The sequence below is a fragment of the Taudactylus pleione genome, unplaced genomic scaffold (assembly GCF_031769625.1).
Source record: "Taudactylus pleione unplaced genomic scaffold, aTauple2 ptg000352l, whole genome shotgun sequence".
Lineage (NCBI taxonomy): Eukaryota > Metazoa > Chordata > Amphibia > Anura > Myobatrachidae > Taudactylus > Taudactylus pleione.
The window spans coordinates 15,807,363-15,824,528 of NW_028284753.1; the positions used below are offsets into that span (position 1 = coordinate 15,807,363).

A 17,166-nucleotide genomic window follows, 5' to 3' on the forward strand; every position below is an offset into this window, starting at 1 on the left:
GCAAGTTTTCCTGTGCACCTCTATAGGGTGTGAGACAAAACTTGCCATGCAGAGGAATGTGATTTGCCATTTTGGAACAGTAAATCACGTCCATCCCGCTGAATTGTATTCAACCCTTAGATGCAATACAATTAACAAAATAAAATACATTCTCTTGGGTGTTTTTAACCCCTGTTTTTTACTGGTATAAGCAAAACTATTAAACCTCACACCTTAACATTCTTCATACCATCATAAAGCTTGTCCAGTCCAGAAGTATTCTATTTGACATGAAGCAGCAGTCCTGCATGTGGTCACTCCACTCCCGCAATGACTACACAATCGATGTTGGCAATTCTCAAAGATTGTCGAGATGTGATTCTATTTACAGGTGATTTTGATATCCACAAAAACTGGTAAATAAATATATATATTCCTGCAAACCCAAAAATGATAGCTGGAAAAAAAGATCTGTTTTGTCTCCTTAGCTGAAAATAACATATAGTCACGACTCTTATTTATTAATGAAAGGATCCTGCGGGGTCTATGCAGCGACTGTAGAGTGTCCTATGAAGATAAGCTCCTCCAGTTTGTCATGTATGTGGCTCCAGTTATTGGTTGTACTCTGCTGGGAATCAGCTTTGTGTGGTATCAGAGAACTTTCCCTTTGTTCTCCTCTCTCACCTGTCCCTTTCTTCTTTGGCTCGCCTTTATTCACAGATCTCCTTTTTACTCACTGTCACCCTCCCTCCACCTCTTTCCTGTTTGTTTTCATGCTAATGGAAGAGACTAATTATTCTCCAGAGTCTATATTGCCAAACAATCACAAACAGGATGACACACACTTAAAGGTATATGCATAAAAGCTAATGGCTAAAGATATCACATATTACTAATGCAGTGTGAATGTGATTATATAAAAAAGGAATAAAGTAGAACTAAAGAAAAACTAAATAAACCTGTATGGACATTCTAAGCTATATCAAACGTATGTGAGTCATTTACAGCTGTTCTACTTACTAGTCCATACTGCATGAGGCTGGGACTTGTCCTGCATATATTACGCGCAATTCTGGTAACACAAAGGTTATACCCCTGGCTGGCATTTTTTTATTTAAAATATAAATCTTGTAAATTCTGCCCTTTAATGCTACATTCACTTACTAAAATCTCCGGGCATAAGTATCAGTACTGTGCACAGCATGGCGACTACACAATTTTGATATGCATTTAATAGGACATACTGTACACTTTGACCATGGGATGAATTATGTTATAGCAACCAAGACATACAGTACAGTAGGGGGAAAATGTTATAGTCTGAGACTTGCAGGCATTTGGAAGATCAAGGTGAGTCTGGCCGATGTTTTAAAGAGGCAAAAATGTTAATGGCAAAACCAACCTGGTTGTGACTTTTAAATGATTGTCACTTTAAAACATTGGGCAGACCCCCCAGAATCCAGCTGATGCCTGAAGGCCACAGGCTATTACATTTCTCCCATTGTTTGAATGCTTAAAGCTGGGAGTGACTTAATTCACAGCAGTTAAATTCATTTTGGAACTGCTGACGGCAATGTTTTTAACAGAAAGGTTAATAGAATATAGAAGTTCTTTACAGTATTTTAAACCTTATTTATATGGACTATTAATACTGATTCAGAAGAAGTCAGAAAACAAACAGTGGATCGACCACCGTAAATAATGCATTCAAATAATTATAGCTGGGGATACAATGTCCATGCAAAAAAGGCATCTAAACCATACTCACGGGAGGTCCAAGTGTGTGGTGCAAACCGTGCAATGCTGCAATATACGGAATCAGTATGAATGACAGCCATCCCTATGGCCGGCGGTTCAAATCCCGATGCTGGCAGACCGACAGCAGTAAAAATCCCGACAGGGGATTTAGATAAGTATAACTAACTCTAACCCTTCCTTAGGGGTGCCTAACCCTAACCTCCCTGTAGTGCCTAACCCAGAGTTGCCTACCCTCCCGATTTTCGCGGGAGTCTCCCGAATAAAGGTGGGAGCTCCCACTACCCCGTAAAGTAGGCTGAATCCCCCGCATTCCCTCTGCCGTGTCTAAAAATCCGGACTGCACATGCACGAGTCAGGAGGTAAAGGGGGCAGGGCCTGAGCTTAAGACGCAGGGGCGTACTCACTGGGGGCAGGGAGGCAGGAGTGTGGCTGCTGCTGGCCCGGTGGTCTCCTGGGCACGCCTTCCCCTGCTCACACACTGCTGCTGGGAGAGACTAATGCTCCCAGCATTCCCTGGCCAGCCTTTGATGACAGAGGACGGAGGGGGGGGTGGAGCCGATGCCGGAGGACACTGAAGACAGAGGAGCTGCTTGAGACTGTAAAGGTGCCCACACACATACCGATGTCCTCACGATACGATTTTATGGCCAATTTCCTCATGAACTTACACGGGAGCTCCCTTGCCGTCGTGATCACGATTTTGGAAAAAAGACACCCAATCTGTGTTACGATCTCACGATCTATCGTATCGTACGCATCGTGAGATTGGACATAACAAATCGTGAGTAAAGAAAAACAAAAAACAGGCTCTTGACTATTGGTGGGAAATTTAAATAGCCATAACAATGGGAGGGGCTATCTAGGGAGTATAAAAAGCAGGCACCCTTTAAACTCTGTGTACATTCTGCTCTGCTACTAGATGAGGCTAGGTGTATTCCTGCTGAATCCTGTACATTGCTATTGTGCTCTTTGTATTTGGCTTGCCTTTTACAAAGTTTATTCTACCTGCAAGTGTGTGCTACCTACCTGCATTCTATCCTGTTCCTGAATTCTGTACTGATGCATCCCTATCGGTATAGAGTGTTGGTCGCTAAAGCTGGGGTCCGGGAGATTAGGAAGAGGGCCCAGCGAAGAAGGACGAGAGCATGCTGGACCAAGGAGTGGCTTCTACAAAGGGATACCCGCTCTCACATGTCCCTGCTGATGGAGATCAAGGAGAACAACCCGGATGACTATCAGAACTACCTGCGCATGGATGACGCCAGCTTCCAAGATTTGCTGCATCTGGTGACCCCCCACATCCAGAGACAGGACACAAGGTGGCGGAGGGCAATCCCTGCTGAAGACAGACTGGTGGCTACCCTAAGGTACCTGGCTACAGGAAGGTCACTGGAAGACCTAAAGTTTGGGACACTCATCTCACCTCAGTCCTTGGGCGTCATCATTCCGGAGACCTGCAAAGCCATCGTAAAAGTGCTACAGTGCCAGTATTGCAAGGTAAGTTAAAAAAAAACACCACACATTGGTTTCTTGTGCAAAGAAAATTTTTTATTTTTTACTCAACATAAAGCAAAAAATTGCCTTCTTTTAGTACAATGTGCACTGACCTGCAGGCAACTGAAAGTGTGCACTAAACTGTGTGCAATATACTTTTTTTGTAACAAGTTCACAAAAGAACATTATCACCAAATTTTATGAATCCCAATAGGTAGCCGGCTGTATGTGATAGGGTGGGTCAGACGCCAGTTTGAACAGGCCAATACACACATGGCACAAGTATACATTGTGGCCCCGGCTTCCAGCAATGTGTACTTGTGCCATGTGCGTAGTGACCTTGTCCAAATGGCGTCATCACCACCCTATCCCATGCAGCAAGCACCTATTAGAATTCATAAAATTTGGTGACATTAAAAGCAAGACAAAAAAACAACCAAATGAAATATCACCAAATTTTATGAATCCCAATAGGTAGCCGGCTGTATGTGATAGGGTGGGTCAGACGCCAGTTTGAACAGGCCAATACACACATGGCACAAGTATACATTGTGGCCCCGGCTTCCAGCAATGTGTACTTGTGCCATGTGCGTAGTGACCTTGTCCAAATGGCGTCATCACCACCCTATCCCATGCAGCAAGCACCTATTAGAATTTATAAAATTTGGTGATATTAAAGGCAAGACAAAATTTACATCTCTGTATATTGGGGCGACTCATCTGCTGCATCCAGTAGAGCATTATACAAGGTGGTGCTGGTGCTTGGGGTGCTTGATGGAGGAGTAATATCTAACTGGGCAGGGGGGGACGTACATACCTATTTGGGGCAGGGGAAAATAGCATTGGATTTGCAATGTATGTAGAATTTGAGATATTTTTGCTCATACAGCGACTCAACAGGTCGTAGTTTAACCTTAAAAAATTTCTTTGGATATCTGTATCCAGATTTCTCAATGTGCTGTTCACATGAGCTGTGAAATCATCTATTGCATCTGGGGGTTTCTGCAGCAGCCGTTCTGCGTTTTGTAAAAAATTGTCCTCACGTTCAGTAAGATTCTCCTTTCTCCCTTGTTTTTTTTTCTTTTTTTGGGGTTGTTGAGAAGATGAGGGTCCAGGTGGAAGTTGAGTTTCCACTTGTGTGCTATTCTCCGGATCACTGTCACCACCGAGCAGACTGAGGTCCGGTGTGGATGCTAAATCAGGGTCTTGGGTGGGAGTCTACATAGGGAAAAAATATATAAAAAATATTATAGTCATGTTTTAACCCCTTTTTTACTATTTTTATAGTTTCCTAACACCGTGGAGGAGTGGACCAGCATCGCGGAAGATTTTGAACAACGTTGGAATTTCCCTAACTGCGGAGGAGCCATCGATGGGAAACACATCCGCATCAACCCACCTGCCAACACCGGATCATACTACTACAACTACAAAGGATTCTTCAGCATCGTTCTCATGGCAGTGGTGAATGCCAACTACGAATTTCTGTTTGTGGATGTCGGCAAGAATGGGTGTGCTTCGGATGGTGGGTCCTTCAAAAAGACGGCTTTCTACCAGAGACTCACCAACAAAACCCTCAACCTGCCCTCACTGGACCAGACAAAGCACGGCCTAAATTACGTTTTCATTGCAGACGAGGCTTTTGCATTACATGAACATGTGATGAAGCCATTTGCACACAGGGGCCTGACCAGAGAGAAAAGGATATACAACTACCATCTATCCCGGGCACGGCGCATTGTGGAAAATGCATTTGGAATAATGAGCAACCGCTTCCGCATTTTCCACACCACCATCAATCTACATGTGGAGAAGATAGACTGGGTCGTGATGGCGTGCTGTGTGCTGCACAACTTTCTGCGAAGAAAATCTACTCAACAAGGACCAGTCCCAGCTAGAGCAGAAGATGTAGGACTCCTGGAGGACATTGAACATTTGACATCTGTGTCTGCACCACCAACTACAACAACATCCACCGCACGTGCCAAAGAAGTGAGGGAGGAGTACATGACCTATTTCAATGGACCAGGTGCTGTACCATGACAGGAGGACTGTCTGTGAACTACTGACTAAATTGGACATTTGGGATTTAACAACAAAAACATTAAGGATTTTGGTTTAAACTGTATCACTACTTACCAAGACTTCTGCAACCTCCTCATCTCCCTCACGCTCAGACATCAAGATGATTGATTCCCTTTGAGGCTCTTGTTCACTGATGAATGACATCATTTGGTAGTACCACAGCGCAGGAGTATATATTTCATCTGTAGCCGCTCCTGATTTTTTGGAGTCATCCACCTTCTTTTTTTCTTTGATGTACACTGTCCTGAGATTTTGAATCTTTTGCCGTACAGTTTTCAGGTCTGCATCAGATATGTATTTTTTCGAATACACCAACAGTTCCTCTAGTGCGGCCAACTTGTGCGACTTATTGTGGTACTTCTGAGAACTGATCTTCCACAGACACTCTTTCGAGTGCAGGATTTCAATGAATCCTGTAACAAATTCACGTTCAGAATCCATGGACATTATCTATGAATAAGAAAAAAAAGGACATTTAAATATTTGTGTATATAGTTTTGTTAAATGTAATGTTGTTATAGTTCACATTTTTAATGTTTTAATATTTTATTTTTTTCCAGGTTTTTAAAGGTTTGTTATGGTATTCTAATCATGTTTTCTTTTACAGGAATGTTATGTGTTTATTGCTTGGTAATATAATGTTTTTCTTTGTTTTACAGCATGGGTTTTCCACCTTTGGGCCTGTCGTTGTGGTAGAACTACAGATCCCAGGATGCCCTAAAAACAGTTTCAAAGGTGAGTGGCAGGTCATCCTGGGATCTGTAGTTCCACAACAGCTGGAGACCGAAAGGTAGAAGACCCCCAGCTTTAAATAATGTGTGTTTTTAAATGTAATGTATGGTGATTTTTTTGTAAAATACGTGTTTATTTATTTATTTTTTTGATGTATTACACACATTGGTGGGCAGTGGGGGAGCTTAATGCATGACCCAGCCACCGCCCGCCTTAATACGGTGGGCGGTGGCTGGGTCATGCATTTATTACCTGGGGGCACACATTGGTGGACAGTGGGAGCTTAATGCATGACCCAGCCACCACTCACCTCAATATGGCGGGCGGTGCCTGGGTCATGCATTTATTACCTGGGGGCACACATTGGTGGGCAGTGGGAGAGCTTAATGCATGACCCAGCCACCGCCCGCCTCAATACGGCGGGCGGTGGCTGGGTCATGCATTTATTACCTGGGGGCACACATTGGTGGACAGTGGGAGCTTAATGCATGACCCAGCCACTGCCCGCCTCAATACGGTGGGCGGTGGCTGGGTCATGCATTTATTACCTGGGGGCACACATTGGTGGGCAGTGGGAGCTTAATGCATGACCCAGACACCGCCCGCCTCAATACAGCGGGCGGTGGCTGGGTCATGCATTTATTACCTGGGGGCACACATTGGTGGGCAGTGGGAGCTTAATGCATGACCCAGCCACCGCCCGCCTCAATACGGCGAGCGGTGGCTGGGTCATGCATTTATTACCTGGGAGCACACATTGGTGGGCAGTGGGGAGCACATATTGGTGGTCAGTGTGGTTGTATTAAACTGTACCAAAACTTGTCCAAAACAAGACTTCAGTGTGCAGGCTCCCAAAGTGCGACTGTCTTGCTCCATACACGATGCTGCACAAGATGGCGATGGGGTGTGTCCAAGCTTCTGTCAGTCAAATTCCGCATTGTGTGATGAATCGTACGATTCATCGTGAGGAAAAAAACCCTCACGATCGGCTTCCATCGCGTTCATGGTTGGCTAATCTGCCCTACAGCATGGCAGATCAGAAGATGCGATGTACGACAAGCGGGGACGTGCATTGGCATCATGCTCGTGAGTATAAACTCATGATTTGTACTTTTTTTACCCAATTCGTCATCACGATTCGTCGAAATCGGCCAAATCGGGTGAAATGTCACTATATGTGTGGGCACCTTGAGTGTTAGAGCTCACTGCAGCTCCTGCCAAATGTATAACTCATGTCAGTGCCATGGGAGAGAGAGGGAGATCTATTACTGTGTGTTTGTATGTGTGTGTGTAGTAATGTGATGTATGTGTGTGTGTAGTAATGTGATGTATGTGTGTGTGTAGTAATGTGATGTATGTGTGTGTGTGTGTAGTAATGTGATGTATGTGTGTGTAGTAATGTGATGTATGTGTGTGTGTAGTAATGTGATGTATGTGTGTGTGTGTAGTAATGTGATGTATGTGTGTGTGTAGTAATGTGATGTATGTGTGTGTAGTAATGTGACGTATGTGTGTGTAGTAATGTGATGTATGTGTGTGTGTGTAGTAATTAGGGATGAGCGGGTTTGGATTTCTGAAATCCGAACCCCCCCGATCCGAGGCCGTTCCGAGTCAGGCTCGACTTTTCCCGCCTGACTCGGATCTGAAATCGAGGCAAAACGTCATCATCCCGCCTTCCGGGTCTCGCGGGTTTTGGATCCTATATAAGGTACCCGCGTCGGTGCCATTTTCTCACTCGGCTGTGGACAGTGAAGAGGGAGGGTGGGAGTTAGGGCTGGCTGGGCTGTGTAGTGTAGTGTAGTGTAGTGACGTGCTGCGCTGTGCTGCTGTTGTCCATAGGGGCTGTGTCCACTACTTCAAAGTCCATAGGGGCTGGCTGGACTGTGTTGTGCAGTCAGTTGTCCATAGGGGGTGTGTCCACTCCAAAGTCCTGTGCAGTGTCCCAGTCCTAAAGGGGTGCTGTAGTGTTGTCCAGGGGGTGCTCTGTCCACCAGGGGTGCTCCCCCCAAGTGCTAAAAAAAAAAATATTTTTTCTGTGTTTGTGAATTGTGTGCACTGTGGCTGCACGTGCATCAACAAAGGAGCAGTGCCAAGCGTGCGCCTGTGTCCCATAAGTAAAAGGCCGGCTGGCTTGTCCGTTAAAGGGTGCTGTAACCCCCAAAGGGCACTCCAAACAAAATAACAAAATATATTTTTTTGTGTTTGTGAATTGTGTGCGCAGTAGCCACATGTGCATCAACAAAGTAGTGCCAAGCGTGCGCCTGTGTCCCATAAATAAAGGGCCGGCTGGATTGACCGCTAAAGGGTGCTGTAACCCCCAAAGGGCACTCCAAACAAAATAATTTTTTTTTTTTTTTCGTGTTTGTGAATTGTGTGCGCAGTAGCCGCACGTGCATCAACAAAGTAGTGCCAAGCGTGCGCCTCTGTCCCATAAATAAAGGGACGGTGGATTGACCGCTAAAGGTTGCTGTAACCCCCAAAGGGCACTCCAAACAAAATAAAAAAATATATTTTTTTGTGTTTGTGAATTGTGTGCGCAGTAGCCGCACGTGCATCAACAAAGTAGTGCCAAGCGTGCGCCTGTGTCCCATAAATAAAGGGCCGGCTGGATTGACTGCTAAAGGGTGCTGTAACCCCCAAAGGGCACTCCAAACAAAATAAAAAAACATATTTTTTTGTGTTTGTGAATTGTGTGCGCAGTAGCCGCACGTGCATCAACAAAGTAGTGCCAAGCGTGCGCCTGTGTCCCATAAACAAAGGGCCGGCTGGATTGACCGCTAAAGGGTGCTGTAACCCCTAAAGGGCACTCCAAACAAAATAAAAAAATATATTTTTTTGTGTTTGTGAATTGTGTGCGCAGTAGCCACACGTGCATCAATAAAGTAGTGCCAAGCGTGCACCTGTGTCCCATAAATAAAGGGCCGGCTGGATTGACCGCTAAAGGGTGCTGTAACCCCCAAAGGGCGCTCCAAACAAAATAAGAAAATATATTTTTTTGTGTTTGTGAATTGTGTGCGCATTAGCCGCACGTGCATCAACAAAATAGTGGCAAGCGTGCGCCTGTGTCCCATAAATAAAGGGCCGGCTGGATTGACCGCTAAAGGGTGCTGTAACCCCCAAAGGGCACTCCAAACAAAATAAAAAAGCATATTTTTTTGTGTTTGTGAATTGTGTGCGCAGTAGCCGCACGTGCATCAACAAAGTAGTGCCAAGCGTGCGCCTGTGTCCCATAAATAAAGGGCCGGCTGGATTGACTGCTAAAGGGTGCTGTAACCCCCAAAGGGCACTCCAAACAAAATAAAAAAATATATTTTTCTATGTTTGTGAATTGTGTGGGCTGTAGCTGCACGTGCATCAACAAAGGAGCAGTGCCAAGCGTGCGCCTGTGTCCCATAAGTAAAGGGCTGGCTGGCTCATTTCTTAAAGGGTGGTGTAACCCACAAAGTGTACTAGTCTCCAACAAAATAAAAAAATATTTTCTGTGTTTGTGTGCGCCTTAGCCGCACGTATATATCAATATAACATAAATGGAATACCAAACTTTCTCCGATAAAAATAAAATAGGGAAAGATCAAGAACTACTTCCTCCTAGTGCTATTACTGCTGCCACTAGTCATGACATAGACAATAACATGCCATCAACGTCGTCTGCCAAGGCCGATGCCCAATGTCATAGTAGAGGGCACATACAATCCCAAATGACAAAGTTCAGGAAAATGACCTTGAAAAAAACATTTAAATCAACTGAAGAGAAACGTAAACTTGCCAATAAGCCATTTACGAAACGGAGTGGCAAGGAATGGCTAAGGTCTTTCCCTATGTTCATGACTAGTGGTTCAGCTTCACATGACGATGGAAGCCCTCCTCCCACTAAAAAAATCAAACGAGTTAAGCTGGCAAAAGCACAGCGAAGAACTGTGCGTTCTAAGAAGATATCACAAATCCCCAAGGAGAGTCCAAGTGTGGTGGTGGTTGCGATGCCTGACCTTCCCAGCACTGGACGGGAAGAGGTGGCTCTTTCCACCATTTGCACGCCCCCTGCAAGTGCTGAAAGGAGCACCCACAGTCCACTTGCTGATATGCAAATTGAAGATGACACTGTTGAAGTACAACAGGATGAGGATACTGGTGTAGCTGGCGCTGAGGAGGAAGTTGGCGAGGAGGATTCTGATGGTGATGTGGTTTGTTTAAATCAGGCTCCGGGGGGAGACAGTTGTTGTCCGTGGGATGAAAAAGCCCATCACGGTCATGCCTGGGCAGAAGACCAAACATTCCACAACTTTGGTCTGGCAATAATTCTATCAAAATCTGGACAACAACTGTCTTGCCATATGTACCATATGTAAAGGTGAAATAAGTAGGGGTAGGGACGTTAACCACCTAGGAACATCCTTCCTTATACGGCACCTGCAGCGCGTTCATAAAAAGTTACCGTAAGCAGTCCAGGGACACCTAAATCCCGTTGTCCTGTTGTATCCAAGCGCCTGCAAACCACACTGTCAACTCCCTCCTCGTCAATTTCCTCCTTAGTCAGGATCGGAACGTTATTGAGGTTAATAAAAGCATAGGAGCAGTAAAAATATATATTAGGGGTGTGCACCGGCCACTTTTCGTGTTTTGGTTTTGGATCTGGATCTTTCTTCGTGTTTTGGATCTGGATTGGTTTTGCCAAAACCACCCTTCGATGTTTTGGGTTCTGGGTTTTCTGTTTTGGATCTGTATTTTTTTTTAAAAAAGCATAAAAACAGCTAAAATCACAGAATGTGTTGATTTTTCTGCTCCTATGCTATTATTAACCTCAAAAACCTTAATTTCCACTCATTTCCAGTTTATTCTGAACACCTCACACCTCACAATAGTGTTTTTATATCCAAAAGGTTGCACCGAGGTAGATGGATGACTATGCTAAGCGACACGAGTGGGCGGCACAAACATGTGGCCCATCTAGGAGTGACACTGCAGTGGCAGACAGGATGGCAGTTTGAAAAACTAGGCCCCAAACAGTACATAATGCAAAGAAAAAAAAGAGGTGCAAGATGGAATTGTCCTTGGGCCCTCCCACCCACCCTTATGTTGTATAAACAGGACATGCACACTTTAACAAACCAATCATTTCAGTGCCAGGGTCTGCCACACGACTGTGGCTGAAATGATTGGTTCGTTTGGGCCCCCACAAAACAAGCTGGCAATTAATCTGGCCCTGCACAAACTGGCTCTACGGAGGCAAGATGTCGTCCTCATCCTCCTCATTCACCGATTCCTCACCCTCTTCAGTGTTGTGTACATCCTCATCCTCACAGAGTATTAATTCGTCCCCGCTGGAATCCACCACCACAGATCCCTCTGTACGTTCTGGAGGCTGGTCTCCCTGGAAAAGTTGATAATTCATTTTTATGAACATCATCTTCTCCACATTTTGTGGAAACAACCTCTTACGCCTTTTGCTGACAAGGTTCCCGGCTGCACTAAACACTCTTTTGGAGTGCACACTGGAGGGGGGGCAACTCAGGTAAAATAGAGCCAGTTTGTACAGGGGCCTCCAAATTGCCTCTTTTTCCTGCCAGTACATGTACGGACTGTCTGACATGCCTACTTGGATGCTGTCACCGATGTAATCCTTTAAAAGACGGACACATGCTTGTCGCTGCTGCTTTGAGGATGCAGGTGCGGCTACAGCCCACACAATTCACAAAGACAGGAAAAAAAAGAATTTTTTTATTGTTTGTGGAGCGCACTTTGAGGGTTACACCACCCTTTAACAGACAGACGCACGCTTGTTGCTGCTGCTTTAAGGATGCAGGTGCGGCTACAGCCCAAACATTTCACAAAGAGAGAAAAAAAAAGAAGAATTTTTTTATTGTTTGTGGAGCGCACTTTGAGGGTTACACCACCCTTTAACAGACAGACGCATGCTTGTCGCTGCTGCTTTAAGGATGCAGGTGCGGCTACAGCCCACACATTTCATAAAGACAGAAAAAAAAGAAGAATTTTTTTATTGTTTATGGAGCACACTTTGAGGGTGTCACCACCCTTTAACAGACAGACGCACGCTTGTTGCTGCTGCTTTAAGGATGGAGGTGCGGCTACAGCCCACACATTTCACAAAGACAGAAAAAAAGAAGAATTTTTTTATTGTTTGTGGAGCGCACTTTGAGGGTTACACCACCCTTTAAAAGACAGACGCACGCTTGTCGCTGCTGCTTTGAGGACAGTATCATATGCAGTGACAGTAGACTTGTCAGAAATTGTTGGCATGTCTTTCAGTCCGGACCAGATGTCCAAACCGGCCCTTGACTTATGACACAGGCGCACGCTTGGTGCTGCTACTGTGTTGATGCACGTGCGGCTACATCGCACACAAGTCACAAACACATAAAAAAAATAGTTTTTTATTTTTTGGAGCACTTTGAGGGTTACATCACCCTTTAACAGACAGACGCACGCTTGTCGCTGCTGCTTTGAGGATGCAGGTGGAATCTAGACAGGATTTGGAACTGGGGACACACTACCTCCATCAATTGTCTAAATCCCACTGCACTAATGGCGGATACCGGACGCACGTCTAACACCAACATAGCAGTCAAGGCCTCAGTTATACGTTTTGCTTCAGGATGACTGCTGTCGTACTTCATCCTCCTCGCTAGGGACTGTTGGAGGGTCAATTGTTTAGTAAAAGTAGTGGTGTTCCTACTTCCTCTCTGGGATGATGAACAACTCCCAGCAGCAGCAACAGCACTAGGAGGAAGTGGTTCTTGATCTTTCCCTATTTTATTTTTATCGGAGAAAGTTTGGTCCTCCATTTATGTTATATTGATATATACGTGCGGCTAAGGCGCACACAAACACAGAAAATATTTTTTTATTTTTGCTGGAGAGTAGTGCACTTTGTGGGTTACACCACCCTTTAAGAAATGAGCCAGCCGGCTCTTTACTTATGGGACACAGGCGCACGCTTGGCGCTGCTCCTTTGTTGATGCACGTGCGGCTACAGTGCACACAATTCACAAACACAGAAAATATATATTTTTATTTTTGGAGTGTACTTTGGAGGTTACAGCACCCTTTCACGGACAAGCCAGCTGGCCCTTTACTTATGGGACACAGGCGCATGCTTGGCGCTGCTCCTTTGTTGATGCACGTGCGGCTACAGTGCACACAATTCACAAACACAGAAAAATTTTTTTATTTTGTTTGGAGTGCCCTTTGGGGGTTACAGCACCCTTTAGCGGTCAATCCAGCCGGCCCTTTATTTATGGGACACAGGCACACGCTTGGCACTTCTTTGTTGATGCACGTGCGGCTACTGCGCACACAATTCACAAACACAAAAAATATATGTTTTTTGTTTGGAGTGTACTTTGGGGGTTACAGCACCCTTTAACGGACAAGCCAGCCGGCCCTTTATTTATGGGACACAGGCGCACGCTTGGCACTACTTTGTTGATGCACGTGCGGCTACTGCGCACAAAATTCACAAACACATAAAAATATATTTTTTTATTTTGTTTGGAGTGCCCTTTGGGGGTTACAGCACCCTTTAACGGAGAAGCCAGCCGGCCTTTTACTTATGGGACACAGGCGCACGCTTGGCGCTGCTCCTTTTTTGATGCACGTGCAGCCACAGTGCACACAATTCACAAACATAGAAAAAAATTATTTTTTTTTGCACTTGGGGGGAGCACCCCTGACAGACAGAGCACCCCCTGGACAACACTACAGCACCCCTTTAGGACTGGGGACACTGCACAGGACTTTGGAGTGGACACACCCCCTATGGACAACTGACTGCACAACACAGTCCAGCCAGCCCCTATGGACTTTGAAGTAGTGGACACAGCCCCTATGGACAACAGCAGCACAGCGCAGCACGTCACTACACTACACTACAACACTACACTACACAGCCCAGCCAGCCCTAACTCCCACCCTCCCTCTTTACTGTCCACAGCCGAGTGAGAAAATGGCGCCGACGCGGGTACCTTATATAGGATCCAAAACCTGCGAGACCCAGAAGGCGGGATGATGATGTTTTGCCTCGATTTCAGATCCGAGTCAGGCGGGAAAAGTCGAGCCTGACTCGGATCGGCCTCGGATCGGGGGGGTTCGGATTTCAGAAGTCCGAACCCGCTCACCCCTAATATATATATATATATATATATAATATATATATATATATATATATATATATATATAAAAAATATCATACAAACTCGGCACTCACATGCTTTTCAAACTGCAACTCCTTTGAACATAGGGAATGTTGGTTCCAAAATATTGCAATAATTTGTTAAGCTGGCCACCGCTTCACGGTCATTCCCATCTAGCCAGTCCCTACACTGATTCTCAGATAAATGAACTTGATCTGCCATCTTGGCCCTCAAGCTTGCATACATTTTAAACAGAAAACTGGGTCCTGCCTTAAAGAGACAGGACCACACCCAGGGCTTTTAGTTAATAAGCACCTGGAAAAAGAAAAAAGTTTGTCTTACATTTGAAAAACAGGGTGCCCTAGCAAGTGTGACCACAAAATTTAAATAAACGACAGGCTCAATCCACGGCACTCGACCATCTGGGGTGCCCTTGGTATGTGACCACACCATCTACATAAAAAGCCCTGGGTGTGGTCCTGTCTCTTTAAGGCAGGACCCAGTTTTCTGTTTAAAATGTATGCAAGCTTGAGGCCAAGATGGCAGATCAAGTTCATTTATCTGAGAATCAGTGTAGGGGACTGGCTAGATGGGAATGACCGTGAAGCGGTGGCCAGCTTATCAAATTATTGCAATATTTTGGAACCAACATTCCCTATGTTCAAAGGAGTTGCAGTTTGAAAAGCATGTGAGTGCCGAGTTTGTATGATATTTTTTATGTAGATGGTGTGGTCACATACCAAGGGCACCCCAGATGGTCGAGTACCGTGGATTGAGCCTGTCGTTTATTTAAATTTTGTGGTCACACTTGCTAGGGCACCCTGTTTTTCAAATGTAAGACAAACTTTTTTCTTTTTCCAGGTGCTTATTAACTGATAGCCCTGGGTGTGGTACTGTCTCTTTAAGGCAGGACCCAGTTTTCTGTTTAAAATGTATGCAAGCTTGAGGCCAAGATGGCAGATCAAGTTAATTTATCTTAGAATCAGTGTAGGGACTGGCTAGATGGGAATGACCGTGAAGCGGTGGCCAGCTTAACAAATTATTGCAATATTTTGGAACCAACATTCCCTATGTTCAAAGGAGTTGCAGTTTGAAAAGCATGTGAGTGCCGAGTTTGTATGATATTTTTTATGTAGATGGTGTGGTCACATACCAAGGGCACCCCAGATGGTCGAGTGCCGTGGATTGAGCCTGTCGTATATATATATATATATATATATATATATATATATATTGTAACAGGACTGGATTAGGGGTCCCTCTCCTGGGGTAGATGGACTCCCTCTTCACACACACAGCAGCTGGAAAATAGTACACCAGTCTGTGTCTCGTGCTAACTGGTCGGCGCCAGTCTTTATTGTGCCAAGTAAAAGGAAAAACAAAACATAAAAATAAACGCTAGCCCGTCTGGGTGCTAACTAAACAAGAGGTTCCTTCTCTAAAGAAACAGTGGGGCCTACTGCCTCCACCATCAACACAAGCGCATACACAGCCCCAAGTGTCTCTGAGCCAGCCAGCGTGCTTGCTCTCCCAGGTATGAGACACTCCCTTACAAAAAGACACAGCCTATATCAGCCAGTTCCAGGTGCAGAGCTTAATGAGCCTGCAAACAGGCCAAAAACCAAAACCTGGAGTGGGTTGTGGATGGAGCCTACCCTCTCCTCACATCCACACCCCCAGGTCCCAAACCGGCTTTTCCAACAGCCGAAACTCAAATCTGCTTTAGTGCAGACTTTCTCCTGGGGGCTTTTTTAGAACACATAGGTCAAAAACCTAGAGCAAATGTATCTACCACTGACCACTTTACCAGTGATCCTATCACATATCCCCCCCTTTGTTTCGACCTGTGGAGCAGAACAACTGAAGCCCCCAAGCAATGTACGCGTGACAACGCGTCTGCATTGGTCAGCTGGCTTCCTAGCCTGTGCTCTACTGAAAACTTAAAGGTTTGTAGCGCCAAGAACCACCTTCTTAGTCTTGCGTTACTGTCTTTGTTTTCGGACATCCATTTCAGAGGGGCATGGTCAGTAATCAGTTTGAACTTTCTTCACACCAAATAGTACCTGAGAGTTTCTAATGCCCATTTTATGGCCAAAGCTTCCTTTTCCACTGTGGCATAGTTTCTCTCATGGGTATTCAATTTCCTACTCAAGTAAAAAAGTAGGGTATTCCTCACCCTCTCTTCTTTGGGACAGGACAGCTCCGATGCCTACACCGGATGCATCGGTTTGTACCACAAACTCTTTGTCAAAATCAGGGGTTACAAGAACAGGTTGGGTACATAAGGCTATTTTTTATTCTTGGAAAGCTTTCTCCGCTTCCGGACCCCATTCCACCATGGTTTTTTGTTTACCCTTGGTAAGGTCAGTAAGTGGGACCGCAATGGTGGCAAAACTGGGTATGAACCTCCTATAGTATCCAGTGACCCCTAAGAAGGCTCTAACCTCCTTCTTATTGAGGGGTCGTGGCCAGTTCTGTATTGCCTCAATCTTATTGAGCTGTGGTTTTATCAAACCTCTGCCAATGGTGTACCCCAGATATTTTACTTCCTCCATCCCTAGACAACACTTCTTCGGGTTGGCCGTCAGACCTGCCTTAAGGATGGAGTCTAACACTGCTTGTATTCTGTGTAAGTGAGACTGCCAATCAGGACTATGTATGACCACATCATCCAGATAAGCCGCAGCATATCGTCTATGGGGTCTTAGAATCCTATCCATCATTCTTTGGAAGGTAGCAGGCGACTCATGTAGCCCAAAGGGTAATATCTTATAATGAAACAACCCTTCTGGCGCAGAAGAAGCTGTTTTTTCTTTGGCGCTTTCGGTTAATGGAACTTGCCAATACCCTTTGGTTAGGTCCAGAGTGGTTAAATACCTTGCTGTCCCCAGCCTTTCAATTAGTTCATCCACCCTTGGCATCGGGTAGGCATCAAATTTTGAAACACTGTTCAGCTTTCGGAAGTCATTAC

At 45.2% G+C, this 17,166-nt stretch overlaps 1 protein-coding gene across 2 annotated transcripts in view; it reads right to left on the minus strand.

Annotated features, from left to right (window-relative positions):
- LOC148508681 (cyclic nucleotide-gated channel alpha-2-like) overlaps window positions 1–17,166 on the minus strand; it is a 260,462-nt gene that overhangs the window by 85,068 nt on the left and 158,228 nt on the right. The window contains exon 1 of one of the 2 annotated variants that reach the window (XM_088444228.1): window positions 230–287. The exons of the other annotated variant lie outside the window; for it this stretch is intronic. The gene's annotated coding sequence lies outside the window, so the exon portion shown is untranslated. Of the gene's footprint in view, window positions 1–229; window positions 288–17,166 lie in introns of those variants that run through there. 2 annotated transcript variants of the gene reach the window in all.